This window comes from Peromyscus leucopus, chromosome 14 (genome assembly GCF_004664715.2).
Source record: "Peromyscus leucopus breed LL Stock chromosome 14, UCI_PerLeu_2.1, whole genome shotgun sequence".
Classification (NCBI taxonomy): domain Eukaryota; kingdom Metazoa; phylum Chordata; class Mammalia; order Rodentia; family Cricetidae; genus Peromyscus; species Peromyscus leucopus.
Window position 1 is genome coordinate 76,277,155 of NC_051075.1, and position 17,724 is coordinate 76,294,878.

Sequence of the window (17,724 nt, forward strand, 5' to 3'; positions counted from 1 at the left end):
AAAAAAAAAAAGAGGTTTCTGAGCTACATACTGCTTTGATAGAAGCATAGAAACACTGTTCTAAGAGTTGATGGCTCCCAGAGCTGGCAGTAAACAATGTACCACTGCCATGTTGGGAAGCTGAGATGGGCGGAGCCACCAGCCAAAGCTGATATTTTAGCCCTAGTAATGCTGCAGTTTAAAACAATAGATTCACAATAAGACAGATTCAGGTGGAACAAGACTTTAAATGTATAAAATGTATGTAGACTTGGAAGAGAGAGAAAAAGGAATATATAGTTATATAAAAAATAGATAGTTTTTTAAAAATAAAGTCTTTAAAGAGAAAGTAAAGGTAGTATAAAATAAGCCACATAAAGATGGATATTACACAGAGAATCTGGATTGTGTCGTCTTTGGGATTTTTAACTTCAGAAAAACATTAGAGGCTGTGGTGCCAGCTAGTGGGGCTGTGCACACTCTCAGCGGCAGGCCGAATGTGAGGCGGCCAAGGTGACGGTGCAGAGGCGGGGCAGGGCAGCATGGCAGCCTCCTTGGGGCTCCGAGGAGCAGCCTCCCATGCCTGGTATTGGAGCAGCCAGCGGCGGCCCACAGCCAACCTTGCAGCAGTGTGTTCTAGGTCAATGGCTTCTAAGACTCCAGTTGGGTTCATTGGATTGGAAAACATGGGAAATCCAATGGCAAAAAAATCTCATGAAACATGGCTGTCCACTCATTCTCTATGATGTGTTCCCTGATGCATGCAAAGAGTTTCACAGGAGCTGGTGAACAGGTAGTGTCTTCCTCAGCAGATGTAGCTGAAAAGGCTGACAGGATTATCACAATGCTGCCCACCAGTCTGAATTCAGTAGAAGTTTATACTGGAGCAAATAGAATTCTAAAAAAAGTGAAGAAAGGCTCATTATTAATAGATTCCAGTACTATTGATCCTTCAGTTTCAAAAGAATTGGCGAAAGAAGTTGAGAAAATGGGAGCTGTTTTCATGGATGCCCCTGTTTCTGGTGGTGTAGGAGCTGCTCAGTGTGGGAACCTGACATTTATGGTGGGAGGAGTTGAGATGAATTTGCTGCTGCCAAAGAGTTGCTGGAGTGCATGGGCTCCAATGTGATGTACTGTGGAGCTGTTGGGACTGGGCAGTCTGCAAAGATCTGCAACAACATGCTGTTGGCTATAAGCATGATTAGAACCACTGAAGCTATGAATCTTGGAATCAGGTCAGGGCTTGACCCAAAATTGTTGGCTAAGATCCTGAATATGAGCTTGGGACAATGTTGGTCCAGTGACACTTACAATCCTGTGCCTGGGGTGATGGATGGAGTCCCCTCCTCTAATAACTACCAAGGTGGATTTGGAACAACACTCATGGCTAAGGATCTGGGATTGACTCAAGACTCTGCCACCAGCACCAAGACCCCAATTCTTCTAGGAAACCTGGCCCACCAGATATACAGGATGCTGTGTGCCAAAGGCTACTCAAAGAAAGACTTCTCATCTGTGTTCCAGTATCTGTGGGAGGAAGAGACCTTCTGATGTGCCTCTGGACATAGACCCTTGGGAATCAGGCTCTGTCCTGAGTCTTCTCCTAGCTCACCCTCTGATGGGTTTAATCAAAGGTCATCTGCCTTCTTTTGATTGTCTATATTACAGTAATGCCTGGAATTTCTCACCCAGTTTTAAATGATGCTGCTTTTATTTGTTTAGCAAACATACCTGATGATTTCTACTAACTAGCTCAGTTGACCTTTTTTAAAAAGTCTGATCCTTGAGCACCTTCAACAAAATTGAACACTCTAATCAGGATATTTTCTTTACTCCACTTTGCAAATAAAACCAAATTCTTTGTCAACAAGATGGAACCCATGGTAAAAAGGAAAGAAATCAGTTACAAAGACAAACAAGAGGGAAGTTTGTCCTGTTAACCAAGTGAGGTTATTCCTTCATTCCAGGTTGCTGACTTCCTGTCTGGGATTGACGGGTAAGGCAGCTTTTTGACAGTGTCTTCCTGTTTGGATTGTTCCAGTGTCTTAGTGTGCCTCTCCTGTTACAGCTTTCTACACTCAACCCATTTGTTTCTGTATTCCTGCTTCCTGCATATTCTTACTACATATTTTTGACTCCAGAACAATAACATCTTTAGACTGTTTCAGAGCCAATGATGGTATTTCCTTTAGATAATTATTGCATTATTCTAACTATAGTCATATTATTTTGAATTTAAATAAATTTCTATGCTGATAACAAAAAATTTTGATCATAAAAACTGTTGAGTTAAGCCAATATGTATGTTTTAAAGATACCTTGACTTCAAAATTTGGATCTAAGGATTTGTTGCTTTGGAAAGGAGGCTCTGCTTTTGTTTCTGCAGAAAGCCAGAGGCTATGGATTTGTTCCAGATCAAGATACATCAGGTTTTACCAGCCAAGATCCCCTGAAAAGTCTCTGATGATACCATGGCCCAGATGATCCAACATCCAGAACAGTTTCAAGGCAACTGGCTCAGACGATACAGCCTCACGGACTACTCCATAATCCTAAAATTTTCTTTGTGTCCCCATAAGATACAGTGCCCCCTCCAGCAGGAAGTAGTAAGAGAAGCTACACCCAAATTCTCAAATATACCAAGCTGGCTTTGGAGATGGAATTGGATCACTCCTTCTCTAAACCCAAGCATATTCCAAAAAAAGGTGTGTGTATGAGAGATTCTTCTGTTCCTATATCAGAAGAGCCCTCTGGTGTGGGACAGAGAAAAACCAATATTTTCATTTAAAACAGGTTGATTATAAATGCAATCTCTTTCTAAACAAGAAAAGGGGGATAATATAGATTAGGATAGGATGAAAGGGTAATGAACTTACTTTTAGAGAACAACAACTTGTTTAGAAATGTTTTACATTGCTATAGATTTTAGTTTATTGATACAAATTTAGAGTTGATTTTGTTATTTTATATATATATATACTCTCATTTGAGGCATTATGTTTATGTATCTCATTTAAATTGTGATGTATAATTAAGAAATACAGATTAACAATTAGTCTTCTATGATAGTCAAACTCATAGTCATGTTAAGTTTTCTAGGTATACATAAATATAATTCAATTAGGTATGCAATCTTTAAACACTTCAAACACCTACAGAATACGGCATTTAAAATGTTTTAAAATATTTAGACTTTCTCGACAGTGAGACATGTCTGTTCCTGGCAGCACCAATTTACTTCAGAGAGGAGAATGGGTATCAAAGACACTCCATATGGAGTTTATCTTCACCTTGGCAAAAATAGCCATTTGAGCAAGAAACTGTTCTTACCTGGACTGCTTGAAAAAAGGTATTGACTGGACATGCAGGACCCATAGGAAGGTGACCACTGAACTTTGCCTGGCAAAATGGTCCTTCAGGTTCCTGCTTCACAGAGGAAACTGTCAGACATTTTACAGAACAGAGAAAAGTGACTGAGAGACTCTAGGCCTGTGGGCTGAAGACAGATGCCCCAACTTGACAAAAGAACTTTGGATAGCTGTCCAGGTGGCCAGCTGTCTCTGTCTACTCTCACAAGACTCCCGAAAGTTGTTTGCATCTGTCTCCCATTTCTCAGGTAATATTATATCCTTCTGAGGTCTTTGATGTAGTTGAAGACTAGATAGTTATAATTTTCCTTAGTTATGCTAAAAGATAAGTTAGATATGAAACCTTAGACTCACAAATATAGGATAGATAGGATATCTTCTTTAATTCTGCCAAATACAAATAGACTAGATATTATAAATAGACTAGATATTGTAACTGTAATTCTTGCTTGATGATTGTTTTGTTATCTGTAATTTTACTATGTGAAAGTTAAAAACTTCCTTTTTGTTGCCCTAGTTGCCTGTCAGCAAGGAAGACTACTGTGGGCAGGCTCCCCCACCAAAAGTCCCCATCAGACAATTCAGTCTACCAGACCCATGTCCGAATCCAAACCTACTCAACCCCCCTGGGACTCCAGTGGCTTTCTAAGACACAGAATCTGCCAGCTCTTATTAGACTAAGCGAGGCTTCCTGAGACACAGAATGTGCCAGCTCTGATTGGACCAAGAGCCCTGATAAGACCAAAGCAGTCCCCTGAGCCACAGAATAAGCTAGCTTGGATTGGACCAAGAGCAGCTCCTTAGATACAGAATCTGCCAGCTCCAATTAGAGCAAGAGCTAATATTAAACCCAGAGTGGCTCCCTGAGACACAGACACAACTAGCACAGATTGGACCAATAGCAGCTCACTTAGACACAGTCACCTCTTGCACCTATTGGAGGAAGAGATGGGTAGATGCTAGTGCAAAATATATTAAAAACATAAAGAGCAATATGGCATCACCAAAACCTAGTTCTTCTACAACAGCAAGACCTGAACATCACAATGAAGAAGAGGCAGAAGAAAACGACCTTAAAAATAACTTCATGAAGATGATAGAGGTCTTTAAAGAAGAAATGAAAAATTCCCTTAAAGAAATTGAGGAAAGACAAACAAAAAATTGGAAGAAATCAATAAATACCTTAAAGAACATGCTGTTGCATGTCCCGTATGCTGTAAATATATGTTGCTATGATTGATTGGTAAATAAAATGCTGATTAGCCAGTAGCCAGGCAGGAAGGATAGTGTAGGCAGGACAAGGAGGAGGAGAATTCTGGGAGGTGCAAGACTGAGGCAGGGAGAAGCTGCCAGCCACCATGAGAAGCATGATGTAAGATATTGGTAAGCCATGAGCCACATGGCAAGGTATAGATTTATAGAAATGGGTTAATTTAAGATATAAGAACAGATAACAAGCAGCCTGCCATGGTCATACAGTTTATAAGAAATATAAGTCTCTGTGTGTTTACTTGGGGGACTCGAGTGGAGAGATTTGTCCTAACCATGGATCAGGCATGAGCAGAAAAACTTCAGCTACAAGAACTCCAAGAAAACCATGAAGCAATAAAACATGAGAAGGAAACAGTTTAAGACCTGAAAAGTGAAATAAAAACAATGAAGAAGACACAAACTTGAAATAGATAATGTGAGCAAATGAACAGGAACTCAAGATGCAAGCATAACCAACAGGATACAAGAAATGGAAGAGAGAATCTCTGGTGTAGAGGATACAAGAGAGGAAATAGATTCATCAGTCAAAGAAAAAAAAAACACCAAAGCCAAAAAAGTCATAACACAAACTGTCCAGGAAATCTGGGACACTATGAAAAGGCCAAACCTCAAAGGCACAGAAAACATATTCAACAAAATCATGGAAGAGAACTTTCCCAACTTAAAGAAAAAAAAAACCTATGAAGAGAACAAGAAACTTATAGAAAACCAAATAGACTAGACCCCTCCAAAAGTTCTCTTGCCATATAATAATTAAACCGCTAAACATACAGAATAAAGAAAGCATATTAAGAGCAGCAAATGAAAGAGGCCAAGTGACCTATAAAGGCAGACCCATCAGAATAACACCCGATTTCTCAGTGGAGACTTTGAAATCCAGAAGGTCCTGGATAGATGTAATGTAGACACTAAGAGACTATGGATGCCAGCCTAGACCAATACACCCAGCAAAACTTTCAGTCACCATGAACAGAGTGAATAAAACATTCCAAGACAAAACCAGATTTAAACAATACCTATCCACAAATCCAGCCCTACAGAAAACCCTAGAAGGAAAACTCCAACCTAAGGAAGTCAGATGCACCCACAAAAACACAGGCAATAGATAACCCCACAGCAGTAAATCCCAAAGAAGGGAAATACACACACTACCACCAAAAGATAACCCAAGAAGGGAAATACACACCACCAATACACCAAATAACCAAAGAAGGAAAATACCCTACCACCAAAAGATAACAAAGAAGGGAAATACACACACACACTACCACCAAAAGAATTAACAATCACTGGTTATTAATATCCCTTAATATCAATGGACTCAATTCACCTATAAAAAGACACAGGCTAACAGAATGGATATAAAATCAGGATCCATCCTTCTGCTGCATACAAGAAACACACCTCAACTGCAAAGACATACACTACCTCAGAGTAAAGGGCTGGGAAGGAAAAGACTTTCCAATCAAATGGACTTAAGAAGCAAGCTGGTGTAGCTAACCTAATACCTAACAAAATAGACTTCAAACTAAAATCAATCAAAAGAGATTGGTAAGGACACTACATACTCATCAAAGGAAAGATCCACCAAAATAAAGTCTCAATTCTGAACATTTATGCCCCAAATACAAGGGCACCCATACATGTAAAAGAAACATTATCAGAGCTTAAATCACACATCAAACCCCACACACTAGTAGTGGGAGACTTCAACACCTCATTCTCACCAATGGACAGATCTGCCAGATTGAAACTTAACAGAGAAGTAAGGGACCTAACAGATGTTATGACTCAAATGCACTTAATACATAGCTACAGAACATTCCACCCTAACACAAAAAAATATACCCTCTTCTCAGCACCCCATGGAACCTTCTCTAAAATTGACCACATGCTTGATCACAAAGCAAATCTCAACAGATAAAAAAAAAATTGGAATAACCTCCTAAATTCTATCAGACCACCATGGCTTAAAACTAGATTTCAACAACAACAAAAATTATAGAAAGCCTACAATCTCATGGAAAGTGAATAATAATCAACTGAATCGCAAATGGGTCAAGAAATAAAGAAAGAAATTAAAGATTTCATAGAATTCAATGAAAGTGAATGTAACATATACCCAAACTTATGGGACACTATGAAAGCAATGTTAAGAATAAAATTCATAGCACTAAATGCCCACATAAAGAAGATATTCAACTCTCACACTAACGACTTAACAGCACACCTGAAAGCTCTACAATAAAAGGAAGCAAACTCACCAAGGAGGAATAGAAGCCAGGAAGTACTCAAATTGAGAGCTGAATTCAATAAAATGGTATCAAAGAGAATAATACAAAGAATCAATGAAACAAAGAGTTGGTTCTTTGAGAAAATCAACAAGATAGACAAGCCCTTATATAAATTAACCAAAAGGCAGAGAGAGCATGCAAATTAACAAAATCAGAAATGAATAGGGAGACATAACAATAGACAATGAGGAAATCCAGAAACCTGTACTCCACAAAGCTGGAAAATCTGAAAGAAATGGGCAATTTTCTGCATAGGTACCACATGCCAAAGTTAAATCAAGACCAGATAAACTATTTAAATAGACCAATAACCCCTAAGTAAATAGAAACAGTCATTAAAAGTCTTCCAACCAAAAAAAGCCCAGGACCAGATGGTATTAGTTCAGAATTCTACCAGATTTTCAAAGAAGAGCTAATACCAATACTCTTCAGGTTGTTCCTCACAATAGAAACAGAAGGAACATTACCAAACTCCTTTTATAAGGCTACAGTTACTCTGATACCCAAACCACACAAAGATGCAACAAAGAAAGAGAATTACAGACCAATTTCCCTCATGAACATTGATGCAAAAATACTCAATAAAATATTGGCAAACCAAATGCAAGAACACATCGAAAAAAATACCCACCATGGTCAAGTAGGCTTCATCCCAGAGATACAAGGATGGTTCAACATACAAAAATCACTCAATGTAATACACCATATAAATAATCTGATGTAAAGCAAAGGATAACCAGACTACAACCTACAGCTTCAGAGAAGCTAGCTAATAAGGAGGACCCAAAGAGAGATGCATGGATTGCCCTGGGAAGGGGAAATAGACAAGATCTCCATGAGTAAACTGGGGATGAGGGTTGGGCAATGGAGAGTAGGGGATGGGGGATTAGAACATAAGGGAACAGGATGGTTGAGCTGGAACAGGGATGGAGTGAGAGAGCAATGAAAGAGATAACATGATAGAGGGAGACATCATGGGGATAGAGAGAAACTGGGTGCTAAGGAAGTTCCCAGGAATCCCTAAGGATGACTCCAGCTTAGACTACTAGAAATAGTAGAGACAGTGCATGAACTTAACTGGCTTACCCCAGTGATCAGATTGATGAATATCCTAACTGGTATCATAGAGCCTCTCTCCAGTAACAGATGGAAGCAGATGCAGAGATCCACAGCCAAACACCAGGCCTAGTTCCAAGAGTCCAGTCGAAGAGAGAAAAGAAGGATGCTATGAGTAAGGGCAACAAGATCATGATGGGAAAACCTGCATAGATAACCATACCAAACTAGTGGGAACTCATGAAATTTGGATCAACAGCTGTGGAGCCTGCATGGGACTGGGCTAAGCCCTCTGCATAGCGAGACAGTTGTGTAGCTTGATTGCTTAAGAGGCCCCCTGCCAGTAAAATCAGGATCCATCTCTGGTGCATGAGCAGGCCTTTTGGAGCCTACTACCTATGATGGGACACCTCACACAGTCTTGAGGGAGGGGGAGGGGCTTGGACTTGCCTTTACTAAATGTACCTCCCCATGGGAAGCCTTACCTTCTTGTAAGAGGAATGGGGGGTGGGTTGGGAGGGAGAGGCTGGAGGGGAGGAAGGAGGGAAGAGTGGGATCTTTGATTGGTATGTAAAATGAATAAAAATTTTCTTAATAAAAAAAGATACAACCCTAATTAATAAAATATACTAAATATCCAGCATGACAACATTGGATTTATTCCAGAGATGCAGAGGCTCAATATACACAAATTAATAAATATCATAAATTACAAAATGGACTCAAGGAAAGAGAGCACATGATCATTTGGATAGGTGAAGACAAAGCTTTTAACAGAATCCACCATCACTTCATGATAAAAGTCCTGAAGAAATTCAGGAAAAAATGAACATATCTCAACATAATAAAGGCTATATATGACAAACTTATAACCAACATTATATTAAATGGAGAAAAACTCAAAGTGTTTTCCTCTAAATCTGAAAAAAACCAAGTGTGTCCACTTCATTCATATCCATCATTCAACATATTACTGATATTGGCTAGAGTATTAAATGGGAAAAATAAAAAAAACACAAATTAAAGGTAAGAAGTCATTAATCTCTATTTGCAAGTGTCACAATTCTTCATGTAATAGATCCTAAAGACTCTACCAGAAAACTTTTTAAACAGATATACACCTTCAGCAAAGTGGCAGGAAACAAAACAAATGCACAAATGTTATTAGCTTTCCTGTGTGTTGATGACAAACATACAGTGGTGATTTGAAAAAAAAATGTTTCCCATAGGCTCATATATTTTTATTCTTTTTTAAATAATATTTTTATTGATTATTTGGGAATTTCATATCATGAACCCTTGTTACACTCCCTTCCCAGTCCTCCCAGGTCCACCCCTCACCCTTGAAATACTCCTTTCCCATCAAAAAAGAAGAAAAAAACAAGTCCAATTTGTATTGCCCATATATTCACTGGATCACGACCAAACTCCTAGTGGCCAGCCCCTTAAAGAAAACTATAGCCAGAAGGTTTCTCTGACCCCTTCCCTATCCACACCCCTGCCAGAAGCCATCAGTTGTAGAGAGCAACACTCTATAGCAACCTTACCACAATTTTTAAGAGTTCTCTTTGATGGCTTTCTATCTAGGCTCTTACTTTTTTGGCAGGGGGTATGCTGGGGTGGGTGTAGTCATTGTCATATAGGCCTTCTATGTCCCTCATTCTCAACTGTGAGTCTGCAGTCATCAATACCATGGCAAAGTAGCTCCTTGTTTTTTATTGTCAGTGGGATCATGGATCATATACTTCCATGTGGTCTCTTGTATCAGCATGTGCCATGAACCTCAGCATGGTCCCTGTGGCAGTATAGACCACAGATATTAACATGGACCTCTGCTATAGCATGGGCCATGGACACTATCATATCCCTTGGCCATAGCACTGGTCAAGGATATCAACATGGCCTCAAGTGGTAGCAGCACAGGCCACTCACATAACATGACTTCAGGCAGCAGATGGCCCACAGACAATAACATGTCTTCAGACAGAAGCACAGACCATTGATATCAGCATGGTCTTTTGTGGTAACATGGGCCATGGACATCAACATGGCCCCCAACTGCAGTAAGACCACAGACCCAGACACAGCTCTTGGCAACAACATAGAAAATGGACATCAACATGGCCTTAGGTGACAGTGCAGGCCACTCATCAAAATGGCCCCTGGTAGAAAAGCTCATATATTTGAATACTTGCTCATTGGGAAGTGGTATCTCTCTCTCTCTCTCTTCCTGCTGCCTGTAGATCTGAATGTAGAACTCTCAGTTACTTCTCCAGCACCATGTCTGCCTGCATGCCACCATGCTCTCTGCCTTTGACAATGGACTAATGAAATGTAAGAAAGTCCCAATTAAACTCTTTCTCTTATATGAGCTACCATGGCCATGGTATCTCTTCACAGCAATAGAACACTGACTAAGACAGAAGTTGGTACCACGGAGGAGGGTATTGCTGTGATAGGCCTTTGGAACTTTGGACTAGAAAAGCAGTTTAAGACTTTAAGCAGCGCTTAATGGGCCATACTAGTAGGATCATGGAAGACAGTGGTACTGAGAGCAATGTAGATGATGATGGTCTGGCTCAAGAGGTTCCAGAGGAGAAGAATATTAGCAAATGGCCCAGAGGCCATTCTTGTGATATTTTGGGGAATAATGTGGCTGCTTTATAACCTTGTCCAAAATATATGCCTGGGGCTAAATCGAAGAGTTTGGGATTAATGGCATTGACAGAGATTTCAAGACAGCCTAGTATTGACTGTGTTGTGTAGTTATTCGAGACCCCTCTTAAGGCAGATCTATAATGAAAAGTAGCAAGGTGAGCAAGGAAAAATACAAAATGTACAGTCTGAGGAGAAAGGGAGCACCCAGGACGTGTAATGGAGCTAAGTCCTGTGCTCAAGGAGATAAAAAAGTTTAAAGTCAATCTTGATACTACATGAAATAAAGGGAGTGGTGACCTCAGGACAAGACCCCATCCAGCTAAGCTCCCAGCTTGTGAAAAGAATTAAATAAAAGTTTAGGCAGTGAAGGAAACCATTGAAAACATAAAGCTGATAAAAATGTATTTGAACTAGGGGGCCAAGTTCCAGCCCAAGAAAGACGAATTTGGCAGCTTCAGCTATGTGGTTCTGGCTTTAGAGTCAAGAATATAAGAAAGGGATTGTGGACTCTCTTTCTGTGGCTAAGGAAAGTCAGGTGTGTATCAGGGTTGTCTCTGCATGGAGGCTCAGAGAAGCCATTAAATGAAGCTGCGAAGATGAAGCTTGGATTGTGTTGGAGACACTAGGATGTTGGAGATACCAGAGCTGTTGGATACCTGCCAAGGAAAGCTGCAGACTCTGTGTGGAAACAGCCCAAGAGAGAGAAGTCCAACAGAGCTGAAAGGAGTCAGAGATCTGAAGCACACTTTGATATCAGACATGGAGATGCAGATTTTGGAGTTTGCCCTGCTGGTTTTCAGTTTTTCTTTGGTCCAATTTTTCTTTACTATACTCCCATTCCTCCTTTTTAGAGTGGTAATGTATTTTCTGTATCATTGTATGTTGGAAGTATGTGATCTGCTTTTTAATTTTGATTTTACAGGGGATTACAGTTAAGAGATTTACATGAGTCTCCAAATAGACTTTGAACTTTGAAAGCCTTAAAACAGAAAGAATATGGGGACTTTTGAAAATGGACTAAATGCATTTTGCATTACTATATGACTAAAAGCCTATGGGGACCAGGGAGTGGAATGTGGTGTTCTGAATAAAAATGGCTCCACTGGTTCATATATTTGAATGCTTAATCATCAGGGAATAATACTAATTAAGAAGGTTGGGGAGGTGGCCTTGTTGGAATAGGTGTGGCATTGTTGAAGGAAGTGTGCCATTGTGCATGGGCTTTGAGGTTTCAAAAGTCCAAACCAGTCCCAGTCTCCCTCTTTCTCTTCCTGCTGCCTTTGGATCCAGATGTAGAAGTCTTGGCTACCATGTCTGCCTGCATGCTGCCATGCTCATCACCATTATGGAAAGGACTGAACCTCTGAAACTGTAAGCAAGCCCCAACTAAATGCTTTCCTTTATAAGAGTTGCTGTGGTCAAGGAGCCTCTTCACAGTGATAGAACACTGACTGAAACACATACAGAACAAGAAATTGGGGGAACAATCCCATTCATAGTAATCTCAAAAATTACTTTGAAATAAGTCCCCCAAAATGTGAAACTTCTATAGTGAAAACTTCAAAACACTGAAGAAAATGACACTAGTAGATGAAAATCCTTTCCATGTTCATAGATTGGAAGAATCAATATTGTGAAAATAGTCATTCAATCAAAGGAAATCACAGGTTCAATGCAATCAAAGATCCACAGACATCCTTCACATAAATGGGGGAAAAACTTTATAATTCATATGGAAGTGCAAGAGGCCCTAATAGCCTCAACAACACTCAGAAAAGCAGGGGGGTCACCATACCTGACTTCAATTCATACTACAGAACCACAGTCACAAAAACAACATGTTACTGGCACAGAACAGACTCATAGGCCAATGGAATAGAAGAGAGGACTCAGTTACAAGGACACACAATTTTTTATAAAGACACTAGAAATGCCTTGGAGAGAAGATAGTATCTTCCACTGGTGGTGCTGGGGAAATAAGGAAACCTGTATATAGAAAAATAACCCTAAATCCTTATCTCATACCCCACAAAAAATCTCAACTCAAAATGTATCAAGAACCTCAAAGACTCCAAAACTCAAATCACTAGGGAAAAGAGAACATGTTAACTTATGAGCATAAATAAGGACTTTCTGAATTACTCAGAAACTAAGGCCCATAATCAACAAATGGAACTCATGATATTAAAAAGCTTTCTTACAGCAAAGGAAACTGTCAATTAAATGAAAAACAGCCTACAGATTGGGGGGGAGCAGAATCTCCGTGGGCTATGTATCTGTCAGACGGTTAGTACCTGCCTTGACCTGAACACCAAGAAAACAAACAACCAATTAAAAAACTGGCCACAGACTTGGACAGAAAGCTCTTCAAAGAAGAACTACAACAGTTATTACACATTTCTAAGTGCTCAGCATCACTGACCATCAGGGAAATGAAACTTAAAACTGCTTTGAGATTCTATTTCACCAACCTGAATGGCTGAGGCTGGGAAAAACTAATAACAATGTTGGTGTGGGTTTGGGGGAAGGGGGGTGCTTATCTATTGTTGGTGGGAGTGTAAGTTTGTACAGCCAGTACAGGAGTCAGTGTGGAGGCTGCTCAAGACCCAGAAAATGGAGATACCCTATGATTCTGCTACCACTCCTGGACATATCCCCAAAGGACTGTATATCCTCCTGGAGGGCTCCTCTGTGTTCATTGCTGTCCTTTTCACCATAGCTTGGAAACTGAATCATCACCTAATGAATGGATCATGAAAACATGGTATAGACACATGACAGCATTTTATTTAGCTATAAAGAAAAATGGGATTATGAAATTTTCACAAAAATGGATGGAATTGGATGATATTATATTGTAAGGTAACCCAGGCTCATCAAGACAAATGCCACATGTTTCTCTCTTATATGTGGATCCTAGCTTTGAATTCCTAGATTTATGTGTTTAATTTGGAGTACTTGTAGAGTTCAGAGAGCTAGAAAGAAGCCACGTGAGGGGGAGAGATCTTAAGAGGTGAGGGTGTATGAGAAGATGTGGATATAAAAACAGAGGGTGGACACTGGGGGTTAAAGGTTTAAGAAGGGATGGGGGCAGGACAGGGGATATGAGAGCTTAGGGTCAGTTAACCCGAACCAAGGAGGTATGGGAAGACCCACTACTTTGTAAGCTACTTTTTAAAAGGAGTTTGAACACTGGTATCCTGAGTGGGTAGACAATATTTCCCCCAGAAGGCATTTCATCACTACTAAGTGAAATTCTCAGTGTCAGGCATGGGATACTTCTATATGAGTTATTGGCCATGCAGGACCCAGAGGTCTCCCAAACAACAAGGGCTATTGCTATTGCTCTTGGCTGCCCACCAGAACTAACTGGTAAGACCCAATTGCTGAAAGTACAACACACTCTGACTGCAGGACATAGAGAAATTGAGCAGCACTGACCCAAAAACTTCACCCCTACTGGCTAGCTTTCATAGTGCTAAAAAGTGCTTTGCAGGTGTCACTGGTCTATTGCTGTGAAGGGACACCATGACCAAGGCAACACTTTTAACTGGTGGCTTGCTTGTAGTTTCAGAAGTTTAGTCCATTATCATCATGGCAGGGAGTATAATGGCATGCGGGCAGACATGTTGTTGGAGAAAAGCAGCTGGAGAGTTCTATATCCTGATCTATAGGCAAGCAGGCCGGAGACTGGCCTGCAGGCATTTGAAACCTCAAAGCCCACCCCCAGGGACACACGCCCTCCAACAAGGCCACACTTCCTAATCCTTCTCCAACAGCGCCACTCCCTGATGCCTAAGTGTTCAAATATATGAGCCTATGGGGGCCATCCTTGTTCAAACCACTAGAGCAGACCACTGTGAGAGGGAGTTATTAATGGTATTACCCAGAAGGGAAGCCTGCATGCTCCAGTACTGACCAGCCAGGCAAAGTGTGCTCACTGGTGCAATCGTGGCAACAAATTTATGGGGGGTAAGCAACCACTTTGGGATTGGATTTGAGGCTTCATGCCTGGTATGGCAAAACTGGTCAAAAGCTCATGGCTTGCTGGGTGGTGGTGGCACATGCCTTTAATCCCAACACTCGGGAGGCAGAGGCAAGCAGATCTCTGTGAATTCAAGGCCAGCCTGGGTTACAGAGCGAGTTCCAGAACAGGCTCCAAAGCTGCACAGAAAAACCCTGTCTCAGAAAAAAAAAAAAAAAAAGCTCATGGCTTGGGAGATGATAGGCCATCTACTGTTGTCTTGTTAAATGGACATGTTTGAACTGAACTGCTTTCTACGTATTTACATTTATACATAGAGATCATCAGTGTTGCCCTCAGCCTTGGCCAGAGAAGCTTCTCTCTGCAGTGGCAGCAGTTAATGCAGAGACTCAAAACTGGCCAAGGTGCTGAGGACAGGTGAACAAGGGGCTGTTGGGTGCCCAGCCCTCAATGGGACTGCTATACCTACACACACACACACACACACACACACACACACACACACACACACAAGGCTCAGGGAACATGTGGACGAGAGGACAGAAAGAGCCAGAGGATGAGAAGGGGTGCTGAGAAGTGCTGTCTTCTGGACATGGCACGGCCATTGCACTCGTGAACTCACCGTAGCTATGGTAACCTGTGCAAGATCAAGTCAGAAAGATCAGTTAACGTTCCAGCAGGAAGCACTAATTGGACTCGGAGGACATGAAGAGGAAGGGGGGGGCGTTGGGAATAGCGAGTTGGGCAGATATGATCAAGATATACAAAATTGTCAATGAATAAGTAAAAGGAATACTGTTAAATAAATAAATACTAAATAGAGATGTTGGTAGGAAGGAACTTTGGAATTTAAGTTTTGAAAACCACCCTCGCTCTACCACATCCGCGCTCTGATCCCTGGAGTGGTGACGCCAGCATAGCAAGCCTCCACTTCTTTATTTCTAAAATTGGAAAGTTGATGCCTCACACACTTGATATAATTCAAGTTGCCTAACCCCCTTCCTACCTAGCCCATAATAAACAGCTAATGACGAACAGGGCAGTGGAAGAAAGATACAGAAGCCAGGAAAGTGGTTTCCAGAACCTAGGAAGGGTGTGAGGGAGGGGGACCGAGGGACCGAGGGAGACAGAAACTAGGACAGAGAGGTGTTGGGTTGGCTCCTGGTATTCTGTCACACAATAGGATGACTAGGCTTGACGCAGGGCTGATGGGTTCTAAACAGCCAGCGGAAACACTCTGAACAGGACCAGCACAAATGGCAAGTGCCTGTGGTAACGGATGTGCCAGTGACCCTGACCATTGCGTGCTCCATGATGAAATATCACAATGTACCTACAAGTGTGGACAACTATGTGTCCAGTGTGTGTGTGTGTGTGTGTGTGTGTGTGTGTGTGTGTGTATAGCTGGGTGGTGGTGATGAACACCTTTAATCCCAGCACTTGGAAGGCAGAGGCAGGCAGACTCTAAGTTCGAGGCCAGCCTGGTCTACAGAATAAGTTTTAGGACAGCCAGTGCTACACAGAGAAACCCTGTCTAGAATGTGTGTGTGTGTGTGTGTGTGTGTGTGTGTGTGTATGCCACAAATGTCACAAAATCCAGCATAATAATGTGTGGTGTGTGTGTGTGTATGCCACAAATGTCACAAAATCCAGCATAATAATGTGTGGTGTATGTGTGTATGCCACAAATGTCGTAAAATCCAGCATAATAATGAAGGGACACAGCAGCACACTCGAAAAAAAGCCCTAAGGAAGAAAGAAGGCAGACATTGGAAGTATGTGTCTACTAGGCAGGGAAGGTTGGTACCACACAAGGCTGGGAACACACAGGAGGGAATCTGTACCAATTATCTACACAAAAAGCAGGCTCTCATCTAAAGGGGAATACGAGATAGTTTATTCTGGAGCAAATATGAGTAACCGTGGTCTGGAACCATAGATTTAGGGGCCCTGGATTCCATGGGAAGCAGTTTCACAAAGCACAGAATCCCAGATCCAGGCGTTGGCTGCTGTCCGATGACTCTCAGGCTTTCGGTTGGTAGAAACCAGGGTTTTTTAAGTTAATATATTCCAACAGGTTTCTACTTGTCAGTCACAGGACACTGTGTCTGACACAGAAGTGGACGAGGAATGGCTATGTAGGAGAATAAGGATCACCCAAGATAAGTCATAATTGGGCAGTAGACCTGCAACATTCCAACCTTTCCCATAGTCAGTGAAGTTTTAATGTGTGAATCAGCCTTGCAGAAGGCTCCAATTTGAATGCTCTTTCTGGGAACTTCCATTCACAGGTGTGAAAGTGGGTTACCTGCCTGTACCTTCATCCCAGGCTCAGCCTTCGGAGCTACAAGGGCGTTGACTTCTGTTCAAGCCACCAGTCTATGATGATCTATTACGTTAACTCCAGGGACCTAGGATGGACCCCTAAGTCCCCCTCCCCAGTCATATCCCCATTAGAATATGTATGACAAAGACACATCCCAGAGACCCAGGTTCTCTGAGACCATTAGTACTGTGTACACTCAACTCCAAAATCTGCTTCAAGAGAAAGCGAGGGCCAACAAGATAGCTTAGCAGGTAAAGGGACCTGTCACCAGGCCTGACCACCTGAGGTCGATGCTCTGAGAAATAACCTAGTGCCCAAGTTGTCCTCTGACCTCCACACACATGCGTGACATTTGCTTGCACACACACACACACACACACACACACACACACACCCATGCATGCATGCATACAAATAAATAAATGGAAAAATATTAAAAAGAAAAACCAAGCAAACAGCATTAAAGGTACCAATGATGCCTGAGGCTGCTCTGCACCCTGGGATTGGGGTCTGGAAGGCCAAACATGGCCAGCAGCCCAGTGTCGGGTTCCTGGGTTGATCTCATTTGTGACTGCGGGCCTGGAGCTGTCCACTGAGCCAGCTGCCCCACATTAATATTTGATGGCGTTGGATGGCTTTCTTCTGAGACAGAAAAAGAGGCCATTACACAAGGGTAATAAGATGCGCTGGTCTGATCCTCGAGCTCCTGGTTGTCAGGGCCTGAGGAGGTCGGCCATGCCTTGAATAATTCATCCACCTGTAATGATGTTTCAGCCCTTACATCCC

At 41.6% G+C, this 17,724-nt stretch overlaps 1 pseudogene; it reads left to right on the plus strand.

Moving 5' to 3' along the window:
• Positions 1-521: 521 nt before the first annotated feature.
• LOC114683756 lies at positions 522-1,530 on the plus strand (annotated as a pseudogene).
• The last annotated feature ends 16,194 nt before the right edge of the window (positions 1,531-17,724 follow it).